General features: G+C 40.4%; 1 long non-coding RNA gene across 1 annotated transcript; it reads left to right on the forward strand.

Moving 5' to 3' along the window:
- The first annotated feature begins 713 nt into the window (after positions 1–713).
- On the forward strand, positions 714–16,998 carry LOC136789788 (uncharacterized). The gene is made up of 3 exons (XR_010828764.1): positions 714–880; positions 11,332–11,473; positions 16,860–16,998. It is a non-coding gene; the product is annotated as an uncharacterized lncRNA (long non-coding RNA).
- Positions 16,999–19,312: the final 2,314 nt, after the last annotated feature.

Genomic DNA, 19,312 nt, shown 5'->3' on the forward strand with positions numbered 1-19,312 from the left:
TAAAGGAAGGAGCAATTAAATCTGAAGCTAAAGGCCAGAAGCAGCATGGCAAACTGAGGCACAGCTAAACCCCATGGAGCCAGAGGCTGGCTGACAGCAGATCTGTGCATATGCTGATCAAAGGCACCAGGGAACAAGAATAGGGGGGTGAAGCAGCTGCCGTTGCGATTGTCGGGGAAGAAGCACACTGAGCTCCCGAGGTGAAACTCACTGGGAAGGACAGCTTAGAAAACGTGAGGAAGTGAACTGCCTGCTGCCATGTGGTCCTAGTGTGGTCACACATGCAGGATGCTGTGCAGATTTCTCTGTAAATAAACTGAATCTCACTAAAGAAAAACCTTATTGTAAAGACCAATTTTCCCTACTAACAGAGTAATTGGGCACAGCTCTGAATAGTGGCTAAGCACTTGAGTCAAAAATCAACAAGATAAAGCTTTGAGCCTGGCAGAAAAGTTACTAAAAGAATCTTTTCAAGCCTATTCTGGAACATTACAAAACTAATTTTTCCTCCAGCCTTAGCCCCAACATTCACTGCCACCGCTTCTCAGAGGTTCCTTTCTTACTGCAAGTAGGTGAAAAGCATAAACTCTAGAGATAGCCTGCCTTCTTATAGGAGCTGTCTTTCATGCCTGTCAGGTTTCAAAGCAAAGTCCAACAGCAGATGATGTGGGAAAATGAACCCTAACAAACAGGAAATGGATTGCGAAGAAATGGGAGGAGGCATCAGAGGAAAGGTTATCTCTTAACAAGGTTTATTTATATTTGCATCAGTGTGGAAATCATCTATGGGTCCTGATTTTTTTTTTTTTTTTTAAAGAAGAGATGTTCTAAGATGTTCTCTTCTTAGAAGAGAAGAGTGAAAAACCAGGGCAGATCACAGGTAAGCAACTACGGGACTTGTTACCAGCTTGCTTCCTCCAGCTCTCAACCCACCCAAAATTGTCCCTCCACACCTTCTGACAGTATGCAAAAGCATAAAGCATAGCACTTATCTTCTGTAAAACCCCAGCACACAATTAGCCTGGGGAACTTGGATGCTGTGTTTTTGCTTTTTGATAAAGCCATAACCTCAGAATATATTGCTAAAGGAATATTAATATTCAATACACCCGTGTTTCTTTGTGCTTATTCTAAGATTAAGCAGACTATCATGCAACAGTCAAAAGAGTACATTATCACCTGAATACATGAGGATTTAATAGGAGAAAAGATCTCACTCACACAGATGTGAACACTGAGTAACTTTGCCAATTGTAGTGAGATTACTTGCTGTTTCTTAGGGCAGTTTGTGTTCTCACGTGTTTAAATCTATGGATGTATCTTCAGTATTGAGACAATTGGTCAATAATATAAAACTTTCTTTGTACTGTATGTTGTTCAATTGTTACATGAAAGTATATTTCATTATTGAAGGGGTTCTTTTTCTTTAGCAACACGTTAAGTTTGGGGCACTAGGTATATAATACATAGTATATATGCAAACCAAATAAAAGTAACATTTGCACTGTGAATTATTTTCTTTTCCCTCTTGCTGGAAACATTACCTCTATCCCTGCTAGTAACCATAAATCTTTTTTTTCTGTAATGCTCTGCTAGCTTTAATAAGTACAGCACAGTAGCCAGTGCTGGTTTTCACTTACTGTAGCTGAATGTTAAGCAGCATTGCAAAATGTTAAGTTGTGAGATAACTGACTAGTTTTCTTAAGACTCTTTAGGGAGATTGGGAATTAACAATGCTTCTTACCTCCCTCTTCACACTCCAATAGAAAAATGCTAATTTACTATTAACCTAGTCACAGCTGTCTCCCATTCCATTTTCTCTGTTTCACAATTCAGACAGGAACATATGTGCTGGCACTGTGCATCTTTTGATAGAAAAACAGTTGGAATTCCTTTCAGCAAAGATTCTGCTCACAATACTTCATGCAAGAGAGACAGAAAACTTACAATATTCAGGGTATAAAAATAGACATTGGAATTACAATGCTTTCTCATATGATCTTGTTGATAACGTCCTGGTTCTTTATGGCTAGGTTCCTCACTACAGCTATCTACCATGTGAATCCTGAAAAATGAAAAAATGAATTTAGTTCTCTTAATACTGACTGTGGCAATATGTACTGAGTGGGCATGTTTGTGCTGTTGGACTGAATTTCTTGTAGGAGCCCTAGCCCGCCAGTCACATGTACTGCCTAGATGTTGATATGTCTGCAAGAAGTTTGGAGGCAGGCAGGTAGTTTCACCACATCCACAGACAGTCACAACATGCCACTGGATTCCAGTGTGCCTGCTGACTGCCCCGAAGTATCCTGTACCCCCTCCCCATGCCTCTGCCAGTGCTGTGACATGTGCTGATGGTACAGTGTGGCTCTCCCCTCCTCACGTCCGCTCTAACAGCAGCAGAGGTGGTGAGGATGAGCACTGGTTTTCTACTCTTCTGTGATTCTCTTCATAGAATCATACAATATCCCAAGTTGGAAGGGACCCATACAGATCATCGAGTCCAACTCATGACTCCACACATGACCACCCAAAAATCAGACCACATGTCAGAGAGCATTGTCCAAACACTTCTTGAACTCTGGCAGGCTCGGTGCTGTGACCACTGCCCTGGGGAGCCTGTCCCAGTGCCTGAACACACTCTCGGTGTAGAACCTTTTTCTAACATCCAATCTGAATGTTCGACTGCAGTGGACCTGCCCCAGGCTCATAAGCACAGATCAACAAACAGTTTCACTTCAAAATGGGACAAAAAAAAAGGACAAGGGGGAATGGTCTAGGACAACGGGGAACGGTCTTAGTATAAAGGGGAATGGTCTTAAACTAAAAGAGGACAGATTTAGACTAGACATGGGAGGAAATCCTAAATTCTTCACTGTAAAGGTGGTGAGGAACTGGAACAGGTTGTCCAGAAAAACTGTGGATGCCCCATCCCTGGAGGTGTTCAAGGCCTGGCTGGATGGGGCCTTGGCCAATCTGATCTAGTGGGTGGTATCCCTGCCTATGGCAGAGGGGTTGGAATTGGATGATCTTTAACGTCCCTTCCAACCCGAGCCATTCTATGATTCTATAAAATAAAACTTCCATGTGAAACATGCTCATTCCCCTGACAAAGATCATCAGTCTGATCTGGAGCAGCTCAGCAGATTTACCCTTACTATATAAAGCTGGATAAGATCCTTTACGAAGAGGCTATCACCACGCCAGATGATCTACCCTGTGAAAACTAGTTTAGAAGACACAAGGTGCACACTCTTCTTTCTCAAGCCCTGGCCATGGCCACTGCAGGGACAACCTTTCTCCCCACCAAGGCAAGTCAAAGCTAAGAAGTTTGACGCAGCTGAAGGCTGAAGGGAAGACAATGCTATGCGTAGGGAAGGGACGTGCTCTGCACATCCCTCTTTATGGATGGCAGGCACTAGCAGCTAGGCAGTAGGCAGACCCGAGTGCCTGGACCACTGGGCGTGTAGTAATTATAACACTCCAGACTAGACCACTTTTTGTCCAGTGTGAGCCAAAGTGGTGCAGAGCAGGTATACTGCACCACTGCTCTATTAATCTCAAATACCCGTTTAACTTTTTAGAAGAGCATGTGAGGAAGCCACAGGTTCTCCAGCCGCATACATGTAGGTCAGGAAGCTAAGACCAACAGCAGGCTAGTACCATTAGCATGGTGTTATGAAGGACTCAGCTATCTGGCACCAGTACATGCTGCGGGCCACCCAGCTGGAAAACAGCTCTGCATAAAAGAACCTAGGAGTCCTGGTATACACCAAGTTGAACATGAGTCAGCAATGTGCCTTTGCTGCTAAGAAGGGTAATGGTATTCTGGGCTGCATTAGGCAAAGTAACACCAGCAGGTCAACAGAGGTGGTCCTTCCCCTCTGCTCAGCACTGATAAGGCCACACCTGGAGTATTGTGTTCAGTTCTGGACCCCCCGATTAGAAGAGAGACACAGACATACTGGAAAGAGTCCAGCAGAGGGCCACCAAGATGGTCAAGGGCCTGGAGTATCTCTTCTATGAGGAGAGGCTGAGAGAGCTGGGACTGTTCAGCCTGGATAAGAGGAGGCTCAGGGGGGATCTTATTCATGTGTATATACCACCCCTGAAGGCAGGGTGCAAAGAGGACAGAGCCAGGCTCTTTTCAGTGGTACCCAAGTGCCAGGTCAAGAGGCAACAGACACAAATGGGAACACAAAAGGCTCTGTCTGAACATCAGGAAGCACATTTTCTTTACTGTGCAGGTGATGGAGCACTGGCACAGGTTGCCAAGAAATTGTGGAGTCACCACCTTGGAGACCTTCAGAAGCCGCCTGGGCATGGTCCAGGGCACCCTGCTCTGGGTGTCCCTGCTTAAGTAGGAGGGTTGGACCAGATGGCCTCCAGAGGTCCCTTTCAACCTTAACCATTCTGTGGTTCTGCAATCTCTGCCAGCCTCCCAGTATTGCCACCTGGGGTCAGAGATCTCCAGGCAAATCTCCTGGGACAAGGTCTGCAAAGAAATGAGCCCAGCCTCAGCAAAGCAATATGAGTAGTGGTCTGTCAGGAGCCTGACTTTTAACCGAGAGTCTGCCCTCTCCTCTTTTTCCAGCATATTGAGGTACAGAGGAGAGTGAAAATTTGCTCCTGGGAGACTTATTTGAAGCTCCAAGTACAGGCTCAACCTGGCATGAAATATGGGACATGAGAAATATTAACATCAATGCCAGGTTTCTGTCCCTGATCCTGTTAAACTCTCCGTAATCAGAAAAGATGCATTACAGCATGTTCATGGCTTCTGTAGCCCCCAGCCATCATGTCCATGTGCCAGCCTTCATGAAGGAGAGTACTCACACCCAGAGGATGGGGAGGAACAGAGCACTTGGGCCTTTTCAGGATCTGAATGAATAACAGGTCGTACTCAGCATATGGTCTGAAAATCATGGACCTGATTTCCACAGGGAATATTTTAAAAGATTTCCAGGCCAAGAAGGAAAGAGGAGGATAATGAGATTTTTGCCTTTTAGGTATAGGTACCTCAAAAAGAACAGTTAAAAAGCACATATCCCTGTGGATATCACTATTGTCCTAAGAGGGACAGATACATCTATGTGACGTAAAAGACAGAAGTTTTTCTTCTGCTACTAATTACACAGTTGCCCTGTTTTGCTGAACAGGAACTGAAGACCGATCTTATATCAGGCAGGCTTTTTCTGATACCATTTTAGCTCAGTGCTTGAGATCATGGCCTGTCTCAATCTCCCCTTCTCCAAGGGTGCCACAGATATCCTGTTTGGTACGGGAATAGAGGCCTGAAAGCATCTGCTCTTTGGTTTTCTATGGGAGTTGGCTCCTGGCAGAAAGAAGAGAGGACTCTTTCCTTTTCTTGAGGTTTTGTGGACACCATGGGCTGTGTCAGATGTGGCAGGACAAATGGTCTTACCAGTGCATTTTGGTTTCCTTACTCATTAACTGCCATAAGCAAATGGGACACTGGCCCATCCTTGACTGGAGACTTTGGCCAAATACATTACAAACTGTAAGTGCTTGGGACTGTTCCAAAGTCAATATAAGGTGCAAAAATGGGTCAAAGTCTGTACGTGCTTGTCCATTTGTTGCATGAGCTAAGTGACAAATAAAGCTGTAGCAATAGCAAAACAAAACAAAACAAAAAAAGGTATAGGTGCTGACATTTATATGCAGAGGGAAAAGAATTCTGTAATGGTACATGTTCAGTTCTGCCGTGTAGTCACAAGCCAAAAAGTAAATGATGCTAATAAATAATGGTGGCTGTGCTTGATGCAGAGGAGCGTGTGTGGTTTAGTACACAGTCCTAGCAGTACCAGGTCGCGTCTCATGACCCAGTGGCACTTCTGCCCAGGGATGGCTCTCCAGAGCTGCAGCCATGACTTCATAGGGTGGGCAGAAGAAGGCTGGCAGGTACCACAACCACTATTAATTCCCTTTGATACCAGAAGAAAGGTAAATCTAGAGGAGTTGGGAGCAGCCATTGTATGGCCTTCCAGTCCCAGGTCTCACGTGACTTGCTATCAGGGATGGGAGCACTAGGCAGCATGGTCTGCAGGCTCTGAACAGTCTGGTGAAGGGCCAGATAATGTGATTTGTGGTGACTGTGGCCTGTGGGTGAGGCTGGGATACAGGTAAAACTCAGAAAGTATGTAATAGGCAGCCTGTAAGCTTTAAAGGTCTGTGGGACACACAAGAGCACCCCGGTGTGTCCCAGGTGATACAAGCACAGAAGGCTGAGGTACCAGAAATGAGTGCCCACAGCAAAGATTAAAGGTGGGCCTAGAGAACTGCTGTTACCATTTGAGACAGCAGAGACATAGCCTACACTGTACTTACGTTTCAAGCTGTACATATACCAGTCCCACCATCTCCAAAAGTTAAAGAATGGGTAATTTGATTAATGCCTGACTACAAACTGAGCAAGGCTTCTAGGCTGTGGGCAAATATTAAATAGCATAACCCTGTACCCCCGTGCACACACAATTGCTTCCTCTGACACATAAAATAAACACAGGCTGGTGATCTTAACAGGCTTTAACAGCTCGGTTTGTAACATCACATTTCCTCAGATACAATAGGTAATTTCACTCAGATTCAGACTTTCCTGGTGCAAAGGAAATATTTAATTGCTGACACGTATTTTAATGGTTCTGTTTTTAACTGGCAAATCTATTCATGTCAGAATACTATAAAGACAAACAAAATGATTTTACAAGAAATCGTTAGTCATTAAAATGCCCGAAGACAATTCTCTAAAGCACAAATAGAAGTTTTCAATTTCCCCAAAATCCTGAAACACTCCCAGTTTACAAGACTGGAGACACACTATTTTAGTGAGGTTGAAAATAACATTAATTATGTTACAAACTTTAATACTCGATTTGCTGACACACACATACATCTTGTCAATGCCTCTATTTTTCCTGTATCAAAGGCTGAAATCATATCTTAATTGTATTTACAATATTATCATTTAATCTTATTATTATATTTAAAATGCCTACTTTAAATATTTTGGACTGTTAGATGACTAAAGTCAAATAATAACTGTTAAGCAAACAAGAAAATAATTTTAAGAATGCAATGAGAATCAAATGAAGTTACAGCAGGGTTCCTGCTGTGGCTGTAATTCAATTTCTCACTGAGCATGATCAGCTCTTCCTCTCTTGGCAAGGAGTGTGGCAGACAGGACTTGTCGTTTGCTCCGTTACCAGATGTAGGGCTGGTGGGGCAAATTGGTTCTGGTGATGACTGCTTTGGCTCACCAAAGATATTAGGACACAGTAATTGGTTGGTTACAGAAATAGTGAATTATTGCACTGGTGGTCCTTTCTCCAACATGGAGAAACTGGTATACCAGTAAAACCACCAATTGTTAATTCCCTGCATTATACAGCCATGTGGATGAAGGCAGCAAAGCCTTCATCTCTCAACCTCAAGTTGTGAGATAATTAAATATACAACAAGGTAAATCCTTCCCTGCTGGAGGGAGAGGTAAGGGCAGTGGAATGGCCAGAGGTGGGCAGGAGGTGCACAAGAGGTGGGCAGTCAAGCTGTCTTTTCTCAGTGTCAAACATCACCCAGTTGTAAAACAAACACCTTTGTATTTCTTTTCTATTTCCTTTTGTAGAGATTCAGAGAACCCAGTAGCTTAAAGCAAAAACTTGGAGAGCAAGACAGCAAGTTAAGGCTTGTTTATCAGGGCCACTTCTCATGAAGACTTTCAGCACTTTCTGAAAAAGTTTTGTTGTACCCCTGTGGTAGTTATTTTCCATCCACAGGAGAAAATGTCGAACTTGTCCCAAAGAGCAGAAAATGCACAAACAGCACTTGAAAGGATAAAGCTTACAATAGGCTACATCTTCGTGACTGAGTTTGACAGGAAAATTTTTCTCCGTTAAAGTGTAGCTTCTACTCCATAAAACACATGTTAATGATACCAGTTTCGGTCTTTGTGGCTTCAGTGCACAAAGGAGTATTCAGAAGAGATTCAAGGAGTAGAGGGCAATGCAATATAAGATGTGAGTGCAGTATCTTTGAAGAGGGGGACACACTGTAGATGGAATCTGCCTTGTAAGTACAGTTGATAGGATGATGCAAAATGAAGTAAGGTAAACAGAATTTGTTAGGAAGTTTCACGAAGGGAAAAGGGAAAAAAAACACAGAATGATACAATGAAAAGGGAGACTGGCTTCAGATGGATGCGGAGGTGGCTGCTTTTAGTCTGTGCCAGAGGGAAGACACAGAAAGGTCAAGAAGCTCAAGCTGTAGGAAAGCTACCATAGTCAGGATGGGAGATTATGAGCACCTATAAATACGTAATGATCTAAGAACTGCCTAATTGGATGTGAAGGGTGAAGTGAGAGCTTGATTCCAATTCAGCTGGAAAACTTCCGGATTGCAGTAATAACTCCGAAATCCACTTTAGAACTGAAGTGCAAATGGAGCAATACATTATTCATTTCCCTCTTTTCTATATTTCTTTTCTTTTCTTCCACTGTGCTGCCAGTTTGTTAGTTCACTTTTGATGCACCTTTCTTGTCCAACAACGATTCTTCTGCTTCTATCTTCTTTCTTTCTCTCTAATTCTCCCAGGCTCTTTCTTTCCTCCTGCCTTTTCTAGCTTCCTGCCATTAATTTTTTATCTACTTTCCCCTGTTTCCCTGCTTAGTCCCATGCCTCTTTCCACCAGTTCAGTACTAGTGACTGTTTGAGTTAAAAAACATACGCTGGATTCATCACTGACTACTCTTGTTTTAAAATGCAACTCTTCTGATTTCAGCAGCCAGCAGCATTTCATTGGCATGATGCTAGAACAGCAACACAGGCAGGGAAGGGAATTGGACTCCCACATTTACAATGGCTAAAATCACAGATTCAATAAAACTCAAAAGGAGCTGAAATAAACCCTGCTTCATGCCCTTACACACGTGGAGGTGTCTTCCCTCTCAGCCACACCTCTGGCATATGGGGCTGAGGTGCAGGAGGAAAGCTGCTGCTCACAGCTGGGAGGACATGTATGGCACTATAAGACAGAAAGAGTGACTGACTTTGCTTACTGGCTGTGCCAAATCTTTCTCAGAACACATCTCAAGCTGCAGCACTACACTACAATCAGGGAATAAATCAGGACACCCTTGACTGTGAGCAAGGCTACCAAATGTCTGGGTTTTGCCCAGACTTGTCTTCTTTCCAGCCCTGAAGATCTTTCTGGGTGAATTTCTGGCATACAGAAACCCTTTGATGATAAAATTGTTGGTCCTACTGTATTTTGTTGTCGCAAAGTGACATTGGACTGATGCTTCTTTTGGTGGCTGATACACAGCAAAAAGGTCATATTCTCTGTGTTTGGCAACACAGATCCTAATCCTAATCCTAATCTTAACAACTGTTTATCAATTTTCTTCATTGGACAAAAGACCAAGCATTGAATGCAGTGGTTAACAAAGAGGAAAATGACAGTGGTCCAGCTGTAAATTGGGGATTGGGTGTACAGCTGGTCCAAGGGTGACCCCAGACTGCTATATGGATTATCCAACAGCTCTGGGAAGTGCCACAACCCTGCTTCTGGCTGTATTATGTCATTCTGGTACAGGAGCTACCCTTGAACTACTCTTAAGCTAAATGCTGATTAATAGTCAAAGATTAGTCAACCTGATCTAACATTTTTGTAGATGGTCCCAACGTTGAAAGCATTAAAACCACTGTGTATGCCCTGCACACTCACAGCAGATCTGAACATTAAGGTAAACTGAGAGAGCAACTGCCCCAAACACAGGGTCTGCCTACGACACATTGATGAGCTCTATCTGGCACTAAGGGGCACACAGTGACAAGGGACTACTACATAGCTGAGGAACATGCCATGTACCCATATAGAGGAGGAAACCCTTGAAAAACCTTGTATACAGCCAGCAAAATAAACAGAGTTATTATAGGGTTTTAAACTATCAACATTTTTTTTTTCTGGTTGCACTGCAAGCATGTTTCTTGGAATTATTAGTACCAGGACGGTAAGGCAGAACGTGTCAATACACCTGTTCTTGCATAGTAAGGACTGCTAATAAATATAATTTCTACATAAACAAATCTTATGGAAAAAGGGGTAATTTTGTCCTCTCCCTTGGTTATGATCATTTGCACCAACAGTTACAGCATTTAAAAAAAAGTCTTCCTTTTATTATTATGTTGTGCTAGACATGACACTGTCAAAAATGTGGTTTGAATTAGGCATCCCATTTTCAGGCCCTGCTACTTAAACTTCATTGTACAAATAAGACTGAGGTCAGCGAAACTTCTCACTGGCCCCAGTCAATTAGCATCAGTGATGATGAGAAATATCAGTTCTTCAGAAAATTATGGCTTCATCAAAATCATCCAGATTTGTCACTAATTAAAAATGGCAATGGTTGTTTTAATGCTTTGATTTCTGAATGTTAAAAGCAATATAAATGAGATATTTGCAGAACTATTACTCAGTACTTAATGAGCACTAGGCTGCTGTCCATCAGTTTACTATTTTATTAATAATTACCACATGCATAATTAGAGTTAAAAATTTATCTCTACATTTGCAGCTTTGTCTTGGGTTTGATAAACTGATTTACAAAAGGCCCATAGCATATCATCACTGTAAAAGCCTCCTATGCCCTAAGCTCAGTGAGATTATTTTTAAACCCCTGAGAGCTTTTGTTGGTTAGCTGTGAGAGAGTGTGGGAGGACGGGACCAAGTGTACAATTTTGGAGAATACAGCTGCCATTAGTTAAGCACAGAGCATGAATTAAAGTGTCTGCACTGCTGAAAATGTTCAGAGCCTTTAAAAAAAGTCTCCATTTTATATCAGTCAATTTAAATACATTAGTTTTGAGATTTTTTTTGCAATTTTTCATCACAGGAAGTCAAGATATTTTATGCTCTTTCATATAGAAAAAACATTGGAATATGCTAAATATGTTTTATATATATATATATTCTATATAAAAGCTATCTTCAGAATACATAGGCTGCAAAAACAGCCAAAGTTAAATGTGTCTGCACAACCTCTTGCATATTCATTACATGTAGGCTTTTTGAACACTTACTTTCATGCGACTGCCTATGGAATATTTTAAACCTGTTTTCACTAGAAAAGCCTCCCTGTTATATAGGAACAACCACCCCAAAATAAGCTTTATCCATTTTTGCAGATCAGCCCTGCAGGTTGAATGTGCTGTCATTTTCCCAGCTGTTTGTTGCCTGATCTTTGCTGGGAGCCATCGCCATCCCCATTCTGAAGGTAGGAAAACCAGGGGATCCTCTCCTTCTCTGCTTGCTTCCAGTATGGGCAGTGGATTCAGACCCCCAGGGCTCCATTTCAGCACATTGAGCCGGAGCAGAACTGGAGGCATGGTTCCTGTCACCTGCAAGGCTGTGGAAGGGGACAGACAAATGATGAGCAGCTTGGGGACAATAATATCTGCAGTAAGTACATCCCAGCTTGGACAAGGATGGCTGTCCACAGCCTCGCTTACACCAGCAAAATAGTATTTTTGCTGACGTGGTCGCTACGAATTCCCAGAACAGAATTACCGAGTGCAAAACTTGTTCATCTGCTCTCTTTCCTTTTTGATTTCTTTCTTTTTTTTTTTTTTTTTAACCTCATCTATCCTTGGAGTCTTTGCCTGTATGAAACAAAAAATGACAGGGAAATACCAAGAGATTTAAGATCTAGACCTGCCATTAGACCTTTTGCCTTGAAGAGCATTCAGAATTTTGAAAGGGATTACCATATGGATCACAGGTCTGCATTTAATAATCAATCCTTCTCAGAAGCAGTGATAAAGATGTGGATCACAGGCCTGCACTTAATAGTAAATCCTGTTAAAAAACAAACAAACAAACAAACAAACAAAAAAAAACAGAAAAACAGAAATCCAGTCATGAGGCAAAGCTAACAATTTACTTCTTGTACTTTGACGTGATGGGTATTCATTTTCCTTCCATATAGAGTCCTGGGAGTGCACATGCTTCCTTTGATTACCACTTTAAAGATACGGTCTGCAGAGGTGTGTGGTGTAAGCAGCATCCCAGAAAAATTGCAGTTCTCATATCTGAAATCCTCTTAGTAAAATTCTTGGACCCTGTTTAATATTAGAGTCGAGAGCTAGAAATCACACACTTGGTATCATTTTTTACCCCAGTGACTTGAGTGATTAGCTTTCATAGTAGGTAGGCATACCACAAATCTTTTCATATTTCTAATATTAATGTTCTTTACACTCAATAAGTTCACCTTCCACAATTCTGAGTCATTATATTCATCTCTTCGTAAAGAATGACTCAAATTAGATAGTATGGTTCTGTAGTTTGATACCTACATTAAGAAGGTAGACAACCCTCGTTCTTCCATCATAACAATTTTTTATTTGAGACATACTTGAACAACTTCGAATAAATCTTTATCTCCTGACCTTGATTATAGGACAAAAAATATATGTATATATATATAACCAGCTACTCCTCTGTGACCCATTATAATCATTTTCAGCTTGGCTAATGTTGGTTGCTCACCTTGAATGTACATTTCCACTGCTCCAATAGACACTGTATCCTCTGGGAATTAAAACTTCTCTTTAGGTAAGAAGAAAATTCCTCATTCAGGTTTTCTACAAATTCCTCACTGCCTTGACAGCTGCAAGAAGAAACGCTTTTGGAAAGTAAAATATGAGAGTCCCAGCATGCCTGCTCCATCCTTCCAACCTTTCAGTCATTTCCATGAGAGACAGAGGAATTTGATCTCCACAATCTATCCGTATTTTGTCCCTTCTTCGGAGCTGGCCAGCAAACTGGGTAAATTAACATAAATGGCAAGAGAGGCTGGACATCTGGGGAATGACACTAAATTCATTTTACGTAAACTCCAAGTAACCAGATGGCAAATGATTCAAAGGCCTATCTTCAAGAACCAGCTGTATAGTCCAGTTACCAGACTGGTGTTACAAGTCAGCTTTTGCAGCAAGAAATTACACCTACATCATTGACAAGGACCTTGCATTAAAAATAAGTTAAAATAAGGATTGCTATACTACAGGAAATTTATAAGGAGCTTATCTGTTAATTAGGTATAGGCTATCAACAGTTAATTGTATAAAGATAGTACTTAACAAGAAACTGGTTACTACAGTGTACATATCTTACTCACCTGTGCAGTCTGTATATTCAAAACAGATTAATGTTAATTAAATGGTCCATCAAACTGGAGTGTGCAAAATCAATGAGCACTGACAGCAGTATAATAGAGATAAATCTAAAACAGTGCCAGCTATGGAAGGAGAAGTTTAGACATTACATAGAAACCATGGCACCCAAATTTTGATTTGGACCTCCTCACAGATTTAGTGCTTACTTTGTTCACTGTAGATGATGAAGACCAACTTTCAATGTTGGTGGTTTCCAGACTTAGATAATAACACACCATCTCTACTGCTCTCACACAAATTTAGGCTGATCCACCTCTCCTCCTCCCACAAAGTTACATGAAGTGTGGCTCTTATAAAGGGATATAAACCTCACGCAAAAGATTTCTGCTGAACATCTACACTAAAGTCAAAGTGACATTTGACTAAGCAACCCCCATTGCTTAGTAAATTGTTATTTCAGCTTTCTTTGCAGAATCTACAAATTTAATAAGTCCTGTTTTTATGGCATAACATTGTTCTGTTCCTAAAGAAGGAATTTTGGTCCTTCTGGAACTTCCCCTCCCCATTCTTTGTATTAATATATGCATTAAAACATCTTGAAACAAAGTAATGTTTTAAATGAAAACGTCATGGAGTATTAACTCCATACTTTATGAGATGTCAGTATTTTACTTGTGTCTATTTAATACTGGTCTAACCCAGAAATCCTAACAGTCTCATTTCTTTTTCCTCAGAAATTCTTGACAACAGGATGTCAAAACAGAGAGAGGACAAAGTAGCATTCATAAACCAGGTCCTATCCAATATCAGCTCTTTTCTTTCTGTAGCATATGTGCTCCAAACATACTACTGTGGCTTAAGCAAAGACGAGAGCATCCCTTGATCGTGTATTGAGATAGCTACATGACAGGGTGAAGAGAAGTAGATTAGTTATAGTCAATGTGGATTTTTAATTACTTTTCTTCCATTGAAACTTTCCAACAAGGACTTCTGTAAGGTCCTGCTGTAAGGTAAGCTGGAAACTTTGGCAAACAGCAAGAACCCAAACTTTTCACAGAGACATTTCTGTCAGGTCCTTAATCCAGGTTCAGAACTTGCCCTTTTGAATGAATGACTACCATCAGGCAGAGGGGAAGAGAAAACTCTTAAAACTTTACAGGTAATAAAATGAATGATGTTTGGTTTGTAAATCAACTCTGTTTTACTTATTTAGAAAGGTGCAAGCTCATCTGAAGCTTCTATATACAGGTCATTTGTGTTTCATCCCTCTGCTGTTGACTACCCAATGTCTAAAAGGGAATGAGCACATCTGATATCTTTTCCTGAGGGCTCATATGGTATCTCTTTCCTCTGTCCAATCACCTGCGGTCACAACGTAATTACCTCTGAGGGCTGATTTCCACAAGAACAATGAGCTCAAAAGTGATTAAGAAGGGAATCCACATCTGTATATGCTTGCACAAAAGCAATATGATTTCATTTCTATGATAAGCCAAAAAGTGAAGCACTTCTTAGATATCGGTTCATCAATGCAATTTCCTACAGTCAAAATCTGAGGGAAACATTAGCCAGCTAATTTCAATTGACTGCTTTGATCACCAAAATGAAATAAATAAATAAATATATTTTTTCTTAAGAAATACAATTCAATAAGGTGTTAGAGGAAGATTTATGGAGTACATCTACATCGTGGAAACAAGTAGCACATCCTAGACAAAAGGATGAGAAAAGATGATTTTAGTCACTCAGTCTCATCAAAGACACTATACATGACAAGCAGTTCTCTGTCATTCACATAAAAGCCTGATATAGCTTGTGTACCCAACATTTCAAGGTGCCATCGCTGTCTTTTGGGATTTTCTCTTTCCTTCTTTGTCTTCCCGAGCATCTTTTCTTTCTTTTAGGATGCACAGAGACTCCCATGACTATTCATTCAAAGGTTTTCTAAGCCCCAATATTTTTGTTAGTTTTGTTGACTAAATACCAGAATATTTTGAGAAATTGTTTGAAATGTTTTGGAAAATCTAAAAAGGTCTTTTTACCCTCAGACCAGAATGAAATATTTCAGCATTTTCATATAGACACATTTCATTTTCTTTCATTAAACTGAACTGAAAATAGTTTATCGAAGGCCACATGATGTTGCAGATGACGTGATGCTGAAGTGCCTCTTGGGACCTGTCATTCTAGAGCCCTCCCTCTTGCCTCAGGCTTAGGCAGCCTTTCCTGCAGCATAGGATTGCTGTGACAGTGTGCCATAATACATCATGAGAGAGATGCAGAAGAAGCTCAGACCACAGAGGAGAGGAGTGCCACAAAACATTTGCACAAATCCATGAAACCATTCACAACACTTGGAGGTTGAACTCACTTCAGTGAAAAAGTTTTAGTGCAGTTCAGAAGATTTTAATTTAGATCAGCTGTATTCAAGACAAGGTCATTTTTAGGTTTCTTAAAAAACTGAAATAGTGGCGTTTGAAAAGTGATGGTTTTGAGGAGAAATACCACTGTGGCTATTCCTCTACTATGCACAGAAACATGACCCTGGGGACAGGACTTGCTGACAGGCAGTCCATACATTCACATGGCTGGAAGGAAGATTTCTGTAACAGGTTTGCCTGCTCTGCAAATGCTGCTCTGCTTTGGCTGCACATGGCAGCAAGCCCTTTTGGGACTGAATCAAACAAAAACATTTCTATTCATCTTTAAAGCTCACAAAAGCCTGCACTGCACCTGAATAGAGGTGTCAAGATACTTTGCATGTGAAGCTTATTTTGACTCAACTGTTCTGAGGTTCACACAAAAAAGTACAACACAGATCGGTCCTTAGTTCCCAAGTTTGGCAGCTTGTGGTGCTTCAAAGGGCCAACGTCAATTGTGACTGTGTTTAACTGAGCCAGTAAAGGGCAACGGTGGAAATTTTTACTTAGGGTCGTCCCGGGTAAAGTTGCAAGTTCTTGCCTCCAGTCCAGCAACATTTTTTCTGCCTGCATCACATGAAGTAATGAATGCCACCTCTGACCATTTCCATTAATTGGGGATGTGCTTACAGCATGTATCTACCAGCCGTGACTTCCAACACACCTTCAGTTGTCAGTGGACCAGAAAGGCCAACACAGAATTTAACCACTTGGCACCTTCAATGACTTATCTCCAAGACAGACCGCAGCTATACGACTGGGAGGCAGGAAGGGAAGGGGAGTGCTGCTGCAGAGGGGTGCTGATGTACACCCGGCTGGCAGGAGGGCCCCGGGACACCAGGAGAGCCGAGGGGGATGAGAAGGGACAGCGCGGGGAGATGGGGCAGCGAGGGGCAGTACAGGGGGCTGGGAGGCCTGGCTCAGGGAGTCTGCAAAGGGAGCAAGATTATTGCGTCTCCTTTTTTTCTCTCTGTCACATCTGGAAAATAAATCACATGAGCAAATAAAGGCTGAATTTAACTGACAGTGCTGTGCTAGAACTGTCGAAATTGCTAAGAAACAGAGGACTGTAAATCCCAATCAATCAGGCTCCCCATGCAACCAGACAGCTCACATTGCAGGTCCAGGATGCTGTTTGCGTGAACTAATGTGCCAGCTTGCTCTCCTTCCTGCAGCACTGGAAGGAAGCTGAGTCTGAGTTATTCACACTCACAAATTACGGAATTAAAGATCCTTTTCAATTCCTAGGAATAACAGCAAGATATAATCCTCAGGATATGAAGCTGAAACATGATCATCTATGCAACAGACAAATTCCTGGACGAGTGTAATCTTGCCTTCTGAAGAAAACGATCTTTTACTGAACTTCTTGAACCCACAAATTGTCACATACAGGCTTATAAATGATTCATGTTTCATTGTGCTGCCAAACTACAGTACTGATGGGAATCCAAAGGTTAATCCCAGCACTTGTAAAGAATAACTCTGTTTTATTGATGGCATAGTGTTTCGGGAAATAGATATTTACCTATTAGTATGCATATTAAATTAGTGACAAGTTTGCATATTATTATGAGAATTATCAATACATATTGCACATTATTTTAATTATCAAAATATTTATGATGACAGAAACTTTACTGAAAAAAACAAATCTTAAAACTTGCATTGTTTTATTGTGCCTGAGAGGCGAAAAGGACACAGTGGAATTCAGGCTTCCCTTTGGCCTGATTCATTTCTTTATGGGACTCAGAAGTAGGAAACAAGCTGTCTGAAAAATCAGGCCATGGAGAGTATTTTATAGCAATGTGAAGTTTCATTTTCTTTATGAAACTCTTTTATTTGTTGGCATTTTAACTGTATTTGACATTTCCATAACACTTTCCGCCTTCAAGTCTCAGACTAATCAAGAGAGTTTGTTATTATGAGAATTACATTGTCTTTTAAACAAAAACAAAAACAAAACATTACCTTACTGAAACCTTAATTTTTATGCAGCTATACTAGTTTGGACAAAATGATTTTCAAAAAAAAAAAAAAAACACAAACCACACACACACATTTTAAAATAGGTCAAAATGGCTTACATTAAGAGTTTATAAACCTTTGTTTGTTTGTTTCAAAATCTGTGTGGAAAATTGCTTATTAATGAAATGGAATTCAATTATTAATGAAATAGAAAAAAATAAAAGAAACATCTTAGAAAAAACACTACTCTATTAAGTTTCTAACATTTCTTGGAACAAGAGCCCTGCATTTTGACCTATTCTTATTTTGTCCATATGCAGATGACTGAAAAGTGATGATATTTTGACTAAAGTTCAAAGATGGGCTCACCAAAGTTTGGAATTGTCTTCTCCTTGCACATTTTAACAACTAAAGCTTCCACAAATTTAAATAAAACCCTAAAAATTCCCCCAAATCAATACATCTTAAAAACAACAACAACAAAAAATCAACAACAAACAACAGTTTGAATATACTAAACTAAGCTTAAGGAAGAGTTCTAGACTAAAGTTAGAATCATAAAAAATAAATTGAACCACTTCATTCCAATGTGTTACTGAAGATTGCTTTACCACTTTGATCAGAAAACTGTTCTTATTTATTGGAACCTTCTATGAGCCAACATATTTAGTAAACAAGAAACCTGTATTCAACAAAGAAAAAGGTAGACGTATCGCTGCTTTGCCAGCATGACATCAAGAGTTTAGCTGAAGTCTGGAATGAACAGCAGCAGTTTGTCCATCTTTGATAATAGCACTGCTGTGCTTTGGAAAAAAAAATTTTTTTCACTGTTTGCCCCACAAAAAGTAAAGTAAATTTATATTCAGTTAGCTCTAATTGCCAGCAGAAATGTTGGCAACTTAAACCCATTCTGAGGTGACTTACAAAGACACTCAGCCCACAAAAACTCAGATTTTTTTGGAAGTAGGCTTTGTTCTCTGAAATGTTGACTCTCCCCTAGCAGGGTATAACTTTCTAATCTCTTTCTGAACCGGTTTAAATGTGTTCATAATGCCCCATAATTTTAAGAAATATTTCTTTGTCCTAAAAAGATGAGAAGATTCAGGCGTCTGCCTCTAGGGACCCATGAAAACATATTATTATATTCAGGAAAAATATCCATAATCTTACACACAGAGAAAAAGCCTTAGAAGGGATTAGGAAATACCAGTGTTCTTTGCCAGTAAGTACATAATTCATTCAATTTAGTTACTGCTAATCTTTTTTCTTTACTTTTTTATAACTGACCTGATGTGTCAAATTTACATACATTTCAATAGAAGTGCAATTTCTAGTCATACAGAAATAGATTAGTTATTTGGTATGGTCCTTAAGAGTTGCAAACTGCTTTTAAATCCTACAAAGCAACAGTTTATAACTATGCTAAGTGTTCTTTTTAGATAATTGCCAATAAGAACATTACCACTCTTCCTACACTAACAGTATCAATTAATCTTTTATATTAAAGATAACTTGAAGTTAATGTATCATTACATCAGCAGTGCTAATTCCAGAAAAAAAAAAGTATTTATTTTTAAAAAAAGAGACTAAAATAATTTTTGTTTTATAACAATGTCCTTATGCATATGGTTATCATTATTCACTTTCTTTAAATCGCCCTTTTGCCAGACATTCTCATCAGGGGAATGACAGTAAACCAATCCATCACTTTCAAGGAAGTGTTACCTTTTAGG

The sequence above is a fragment of the Anser cygnoides genome, chromosome 2 (assembly GCF_040182565.1).
Source record: "Anser cygnoides isolate HZ-2024a breed goose chromosome 2, Taihu_goose_T2T_genome, whole genome shotgun sequence".
NCBI lineage: Eukaryota > Metazoa > Chordata > Aves > Anseriformes > Anatidae > Anser > Anser cygnoides.